Source organism: Elephantulus edwardii, unplaced genomic scaffold (genome assembly GCF_000299155.1).
Source record: "Elephantulus edwardii isolate Elephantulus edwardi_28Jun2011 unplaced genomic scaffold, EleEdw1.0 scaffold00235, whole genome shotgun sequence".
NCBI lineage: Eukaryota > Metazoa > Chordata > Mammalia > Macroscelidea > Macroscelididae > Elephantulus > Elephantulus edwardii.
The window spans coordinates 231,245-240,172 of record NW_006399985.1 but is presented as its reverse complement, the minus strand read 5'-3'; positions in this window follow the sequence as shown (position 1 = coordinate 240,172).

The following is an 8,928-nucleotide window of genomic DNA, read 5'->3' as shown; positions in this document are numbered from 1 at the left end:
ATGGGGAACTGGGTAAGGACCACGGCAGGGGAGGGATTTTCTAAGAAGTGGAATGAATACAATGGGCAATGATGGGGTTAGACAACGGCCCTAAGGGAGCACTACAACAGGTTGGCTGGGCCAGGTGAGATTTCCTCTTCCTCTGGTCCCCAACACTAAACATGGCTAAAGTCCATTCTGTTCACCTCCATCATGAGGATTTAGTGAGAGTGAACCACACCGAGGACTGAGGACCGTCCAGCTCAGCTGGTTAATTTATATATAGATTGGCAAGGGGACCAGAACCTTCTGGTCTAATCCCCACCAGGGATCAGAAGTCACAGGTACGTGTGTGAGCACAATGGCGTGCACTGCGGACTAGACTTCCCTGGGGCTTCCAGACACAGGCTCTTTAATCCTAAAGTATAATCTGCGGCCCTCAGGCCTGGTTTTAATTGTTTTTGGTCAAACATTCTTCTAAGTGGTGTAGCCCTGGTCTGTCCATTTGCTGTACAGAGGTAACTCGTGGTTGCTGTGATACTGAACACTGTGACACTAATGTGTCAAATGTGATAATGGTTACCCCTAGTAGACGATGTTGGGTGGAGCTTCCCAGTTAAAACAAGCTTGGAAGCAGGAGTGGCATCCACTTCCAAAACAGCTTGCCTCTAGAAACTCTTATGAACTTCGAGAAATGATCAATATTACACAAGCGCTCAGGTCTTTCATTCATAGGATCATGATGAGTCATCTACAACTTGACGGCACTTAACAACAACAACAACAACAACAAAATGTCAATAAAATCTTGAAGGACCCTATAGTGAGATTAGTGGAGTGAGTGGGGCTGGTAGTTGATGGGAAGAAAGTGAAAGTCTGGATGCAAACGGAAATATTTAAACAGATGTATGGCTGGCAGCCTAGTGGTAAGAATCTGCACTGCAATCCCGAAGATGATGTTGTTGTTGTTGTTATGTGCCGTCAAGTCGCCTGCGACTCATAGCGACCCTATGTACAACAGCCCTAAACTCCGCTCTGTCCTGTGCCAATCACACTGTCTCTGACACTCCCATCCCAATTATCCCAGTCACTGAATCAATCAACCTCATAGAGGGCCTTCCTCTCCTGCGCCGTCCCTCCACCCTCCCAAGCATGATGTCCCTCTCCAAGGACCGGTCTCTCCTCACTACATGTCTGAAGTAAGTTAGACGGATGATACACAGTTCAAATCTGACAGCTGCTCTCCAGGAGGAGGATGGGCAATCTCCTCCCATGCAGTTACTGCCTCTGCAAACCTCACAGAGCCAGCTATGAGTTGGTTCTGACTCAGTGATAATAACAACAACAGGAAGTAGTCGCCTCTTCTTTATCTGAATGTAACTCTACTTGAGGAAATTTGCATTGAAGGAAGTATTGATACTAAACAGAAACCGTTAAAATTGCCTGAACCTACACAACAACAATCAGGTATCTCTTCACAAATTATTGAGGAGCAATGATATCATTTGGAGGACTAAGGTACACCTTCTTAGGCCATGGCTTTTTCAATCACTTGCTATGCAGATGGTAGAAGAAGAACTGATGCCTTTGAAATGTGGTGTTGGAGAAGAGTGTTGACCACCCCATGAACTTCCAGAAGAATAAACAGATACATCTTGGAGAGGATGCATGCAGAGTCCTCACTGGAGGCAGAAATGATAAAAGATTTGTTTCATATTCTTTGGGCGTGTTGTCAGAAAAGGCTGTTCCTTGGAGAAGGACATCATGCCTGGGAAATCGGAGGAATGGTGAGGGAGAGGAAGGCCCTCACTCAGGTGGATTGAGACAGTAACCGCAGCAGTGGGCTCAAGTATGGTAGGAATTGTGAGAACGGCACAGGATAGGGCAGGGTTTTCAGATTTGTTCCTAGGGTCTCTATTCCTACTTGACTCGGTGGCACCTAACAACAATAACAATTCAAGTTGTTAATCTGAAGCACTGTAAGATATCTGGTAGACAAAGGAAGATTTCTGCTTTGACTAAAGACATGCTAAAGGCTAGAGTATTGATGCCAAAAATTCTCCGTATAACACCCCTGTGCGGCTGGTTAAAAAAGCAGATGGTTTGTAGAGGTTCAAGGTAGACTAAATCAAATGGTGCCTTTTTTAAACTGCTTCCAGTGCGTCTGAAAGTTGAACAATGAATAAAGGTGGATGAAGAATAACCAGGGCCTTTGAATTGCGGTGTTGGAGAAGAGGACTAAATATCCCCTGGACGGCCAGAAGAACAAACCATCTGTCTTTGAGGAAGTGCCACCAGGGTGCTCCTTGGAGGCGAGGATGGTGATGCTACAGCTCACACACTGTGGGCATGTTGTCAAGAGGGACCAATCTTTGGAAATAGAAATTTGGGAAAAGGTGGGGGGTCAGTGAAAGAAAGGGAGATTCTCAGCAAGGTGGATTGAAGCAGCAGCTTAACAATGGGCTGGAATTGATTAGAATGGGGAGGATGTCACTGGGCAGGGCAGGATTCTGATTTCACAGTCATGTGAGTCATAGCTAACGGACCAGCACCTAACAACAGCTTGTGGTTTTAGCAGTTGCAGATATGGTATCAGTGGCCCAGAAAACAAAGCAAACTGAAGGAGACTGGTATTCAATGGCAGATCTTGCAAATGTCTTATCTCAACTCCAATCTCAGAAGAGAGTCAGCCAATTTGCTTTCACATGGGAAGGATCTCAGTTGACCTTGACATTGTTACCTATTCTTGTTGTTGTGGTTGTGTGCTGTCAAGTTGGAACCAAACCATAGCTGACCCTCTAGCAGGCTCTGAGAGGCAGTTAATCACATGGGAGGAAATTGCCCATTCTTCTCCTGAACTATATGCTTTCGGGATTGCAGCATAGCTTCTTGTCACTAGGCCACCACAGCTCCCTACATTGTTACCTAGGGCTTATTTTAATTCACCAGCCTATAATCAAAAGATGAACTGTACTGGGAAAATCTGCTGTCAGGGACCTCTCCAGAGTACTGAGAAGCAACAATGTCAGTCTAGAGACTAAGGTGTGTCTGATCTAGGCCTTGGTTTTTGCAAAAACTTTCTATGTATCAGAGAGCTGGACAATGACTAAAGATGACAGAAGAAAAATCAATGCCTTTAGTTGATGAGTCTTGAACATACCATGAACCTACAAGAAAGTAGACAGAGTGAAACCACTTTTCTCCTTGAAGGCTAGGATTTTGAAGCTCTTTCTCACATACTTTGGGCACGTGGGCAGGAGGGACCAGTCCTTGAGAAAGACATCATGCTTGGAAGGGTGGAGGGCCAGCACAGGAGAGGAAGACCCCAGATGAAATGGATTGATACAGTAACTGGCTCAGAACAGGGGAAGCTTCAGAGCTGTTGTGTATAATAAGGTCACTAGGAGTTGCAGGCAACTTAATGGCACACAACAACAACAACACAGTCAAATGGTACACATAGTCACAGCCTGGACAGAAGACACTTGGACTTGATGACGATATTAAGTATAATTACACATTTCACAGATGACATGTTAATATTGAACCACGAAGAACATGCTAGAGATGGTCTGAAAACAGTGATACCTACATGACCAACAGAGGCTGGCTGTTAAAAACCAGCAAACATCCAGAGCGCTGTCCAAAAATGAAATTCTTGGAAATAACATTGACTCGAGTAACCACAAAATTCACAGGGAACCAACAATTAAGTTGCTCACTACCTACACCAAGATTAAGAAGGAAGTCCAAAAAAAAAAGAAGGAAGTCCAACAGTTGATTGATCTATTTGGATTTTGGAGGACTAGCTTTCCACAAATTCTTAAACAATATAATTAATATCATATGCAAGTAAAATCTTCCTGGAGATTACTCAAAACCAGATGAAACTGTACATCCACAGGGAACTGCCAGAATTTCAGCTGGATCTGGAAGAGGCTCTTGGCACCAGGATATCACTGCTGATATCAGATGGCTCTTGACTGAAAGCAGAGAACACCAGAAAGACGGCTTCCTGTGCATATTGTCAGGAGAGGGGCTGGTCTGGAAAAGGATGTCATGCTTGGAAACAGGGAGGGTCAGAGAAAGAGGGGAACATCCCAGCAAGATGGACTGACACAGTGATGGCGACAATGAACTGGAGCACGGCAGAGATGATGCTTGTTAAAGCAAAAGGTCATCATTAGTTATAATTGATTTGATGGCACTTATACTACGGGTTCTAAACTTTTTTTTTATTAATTTTAATAGACATTTACAGAGGTTTTGGATTTCCATTCATTCATTGCCACACTTTTCTCCCTGCCCACCCCTCCCCATCAGCTCGCTCTCCGCTCTGAAAATGAAAAGAAAAAAAAATTCCTTCATTAGTATACAATTCCCACATCCCTTCCCCCCCACCCCCCACCCCGAGTACACTTCTCTATGCAACCTTAATTCTGGATTCCTGTGCTAACCATAATACTCAATCATATATCACTTCTAATCTGTTCTTTCCCTCATCTGTTTCAATACAATATACATCATTTATCCAGTTTTTCTGTCATACCCCAACCCTGATGTCAGACCCATTCTACAACAGTGGCACCATGCAGTATTTGTCCCTTTGTGACTGAGATATTTCACTCAGCATAATGTTCTCCAGGGTCACCCACTTTGAATAATATTGCATGAGTTCCTTGTTTTTCAATGCTGCATAGTATTCCATTGTGTGAATCTGCATGTATTCCATTGTGTGAATATACCACAGCTTCTCTATCCATTTGTTTGTTGATGGGCCCTTAGGTTGCTTCCAACTCTTTGCTATTGTAAACAAAGCTGAGATAAACATGGGTGTGCATATATCTGCTTGGATGGCAGACATGGTCTCTCTGGGGTATATTCCAGTAATGGGATTGCTGGGTCAAATGGTATCTCTATTTGCGATTTTTTGAGAAAGCGCCACACCGCCTTCCACAATGGTTGCCCCGGTTTCTAAACTTTTTAAGGGAGTTCTGGCGGCCTAGTAACAAGAAGCTGCGCTGCAATTCCAAAGGCGAATGGTTCGAGGCCACCAGCTGCTCCGTGGGCAATCTCCTCCTGGGCGATTAACTGCCTCTGCAAACTGGAAGGTCGGTTCCCACTGGACAGCACACACCACCACCAACATCCTTTGGCCATGCTGTTAGGAGGGGCCAGTCTTTGAAAGGGAACATCGTGCTTGGAAAGGAGAAAGGCCAGTGAAGGAAAGACCGCCAACCAGCTGCACTGACATACTGACTGTAACAGAGCGCTCTGTGTGTCAGAGGGTCAGGACGGCACAGGACAGGGCAGGGTTCAGACTGGCCTTCGTGCCACGGCTATGAGCTGCCGGCGACGTAACAACAAACAACGACAAAAGGTCACCAGAGACTACATATTTGTAGACTGGCATGTTTCCCCCGTAGCATTTCATTCCCTGGAGATCTGGCCAAGTTGTTCTTTGCCGTAATTGTTCCTTTTTATTGCTGCTCGTCTAGTTATACCACAGTTTAATCATTCACCCGTTGAAGGGTATCTGAGTCATTTCCAGTTCTCGGCTATCACGAATAAAGCGGCTGCAAACATTTGTGCACAGGTTTTTGCATGAACGAAGGATTTGTCCCGTTCATTGCTGTGGGATAATTCCTAGGAGTACGATCACTGCTTGATGTCATAATTTCACTTTTGATTTTGCAAAGACCTGTCAGTTTTTCAGAACTTGTGCCTTCTCACCCCTCCTGTCTGTGTGCGCTGGATTCAGGCTCCGCATCCCCACACTGGCTGGGTCGTATGACATTTTTTTTTCCTTTTTCTTTTTAGGACTTAAAGATTTGTTTCTTTTTTGTTTTGTTTGTGTTTTTCATTCTGTAAGGCGTCTGTAAAATATGCAATGTCCTAAAGGATTATTTTATATACATTTATTATGCATGCCAAATCCTTTGACACTGGTGTTTACTTTCATTCTGAAATGCATTAAAACACAAAAATAGACAAGAAAATGAACAGAGTATTAAATTCTTTTCTGTAGTTAGTATCATAAGAGAATCTTATTGTTCAGGAGTATAAAGGCCTTTTTATGTGACTTTTTTAAAAAAGTATGCTTAATTTCAATGTAACTTTACAGAGACTAAGGATTTCCATTCATTCATTGTTGCACTTTTCTCCCCTCCCAACCCTTCCCCCCAGGACACTACCCTCTTGGAAAAGAAAACTTCTCTCATTGTTTTACTCGTGTGACTTTTTACGGCAGTGACACTGACAGTTGAGCTGCAACGTCCCACTCGGTTTCTAGTTTCCTCACGTCCAACAGTGAGCCCTGGTGGTACAGTCCACAGTGGTGTGCCAGGCTGCAGACCAAAAGGCAGTGGTCTGAGTCCATCCGCCACACCGGGGAGACGGATGGGCTGTCTCCTGTCAGGATTACAGCTCTGGAGACCCGCAGAAGGGGCCCTCTGCACGGGATCCACCAAGGGCAGTGAGCAAAGGCTGTTGTGTGGACACCTAACGGTGAGCAATACTCTTTAACGGGCATAAATATCACCTGCAAATCCCCTTCAGTGAAAGGTCTATCCCTGGATCTGACCCACTTTCAAAGTGTTGATTCTTTGGTCTTTAACAGAGACAGGCCTTGGTAGGCTACAGGGACTTAGGCTTTGCACAACTTAACCCAAAGACAGTGCCTCTCTGGCCGGTTAAATCCGCCAGCTTCTCCAAGTGAGAAAAATGGGCTATTTTCTCTCATGCAATTTATAACCTTGGAAAACTTGCTGGCAGTTCAGCTTTGAGTTGGTTCCAACTCTCTAGCAATGAGGCTTGGGTGTGTTTGTTTATTTTATGGAGAACTTTTATTTTGCTTATTTTACTAAGAAGTAAAATAAAAGTAAAAAATAAAGTAAAAAAAATAAAAAAATTGTTTCTTTTACTTAGAAGTAAAAGTTCTATGTCTAAGCCCTTTGTTAAACATGTTGCTTGAAAATATCTTTCCTCACTTCACCAACGACGACATTCAGATGGCAAACAAACACATAAAGAAATGTTCAAAATCCCTAGCTCTAAGAGAGATGAAATCAAAACAGCTATGAGATATCATCTCACTCCAGTAAGAATAGCAAAATTTAATAGAACAGCAAACAACAAATGCTGGTGAGGTTGTGGACAAACTGGAACCCTTATTCACTGTTGGTGGAAGTGTAAAATGATGCAACCACTGTGGAAGGCAGTGTGGTGTTTTCTCAAAGTTGCAAATAGAGATACCATTTGACCCAGCAATTCCACTACTGGGAATATATCCCAAAGAAACCATAACTGCCACCCAAGGAAATATATGCACACCCATGTTTATCACACTTTGTTCATAATAGCAAGGGGTCGGAAACAACCAAAGTGCTCATAAAAATATGAATGGATAGAGAAGCTGCGGTATATTCACACAATGGAATACTACACTGCATTGAAAAACAAGGAACTCATGCAATATTATTCAAAATGGATGACTCTGGAGGACATTATGCTGAGTGAAGTATCTCAGTCACAGAAGGACAAATACTGCATAGTGCCACTGTTGTAAATGGGACTTTGTAATGGGACTGAAATTGGGGTTGGGGGGAGACTGAGAAAGATGGGATGAATTATGTATACTGCATTGAAACAGATGAGAGAGAGAGAGACAGAGAGAGAGAACTGTTTAAAAGGGACATATGATTAGGTATTATTGTCATGACAGATGTTCAGAGTGAAGGTTGCATAGTGAAGTGGACTTGGAGGGAGGGATTGTAAAACAATGAAAGAATTTTACTTTTCAAAGAGGAGAGCGAACTGGGGAGGAGGAGTGGGCAGGGAAAAAAGTGCAACAATGAATGAATGAATGAATGGAAATCCAAAGCCTCTGTAAACTTTCTTTAAAATTAATTTTAATAAAAAGAGAGAAGAAAAAATATTTTTCCTCATATTTCTCCCTGAAAGCTTTGCCATGCTAGAACTGTCTGCTACTATAAGGTTCAGGAATGATCTTGAAGTTAGTGATTTCTGCTGGGTTTCTAAAAACAAGTCCTCCTTCTGCCTTCGCTATGCTGTGGAGTCCAGTCCAGTCAGGAGCCTGGCAGAGAGTCCTATACTGTGAACCACCCATTAGGTGCCAAGAACTAAAGCTTTGTCTTTTATACTTTGTACGTATTGCTAAGAGGGGCTACTCCTTGGGAAGGGACTTCACACTTGGATAAGTGGAGAGTCAACAAAAGAGAGGTAGACCCCCCACAAGGTGGACTGAAAAGGTGACTGCAGCAATGGGCTCAAGTGTATCAGAGACGGTGAGGACGTGAGGACGGGATGGGATAGGATGGGGTCAGGTCTGCTGTACCTAAGGTCATACTCCTCTCGACAGCACCTAACAACAAGTGGACTTGTGAGGTGACACACTGGTTTAGCATCACTTCTTAATGGGAAGGTCACCTGCTTTCCAAAACTGAAGAGGACTTGAAACACTTACCCCAGAAGATCAAAGACTTCAGCCTTACTGGTCTAGTGGTGGGGATTTTTATTCTCTTGATGTAATCCATGCAAGCAATATTCTGCTGAAAATCATGCAAAAACTTTTGGAACAATATGTCAACAGAGAACTGCCAGATGTGCAGGCTGGATTTAGAAGAGGTCGTGGTATTAGGGATATTATAGCTAAGGTTAGATTAATCTTGGCAGAAAGCAGAGAATACCAGAAGAGTGTCTATCTGTGCTTCATTGACTATGCAAAGGCTTTTGACTGTGTGGATCACAACAAGCTGTGGCTCTGAGAAGAATGGAAATCCCAGAACACTTGATTGTGCTAATGAGAAACCTATACTTGGACCAAGAGGCAGTTGTCAGAACAGAGCAGGCAGACACTACATGGTTCAAAATCAAGAAAGGGGTCTGTCAGGGATGTATTTTGTCTCCATACCTTTTCAATCTGTATGC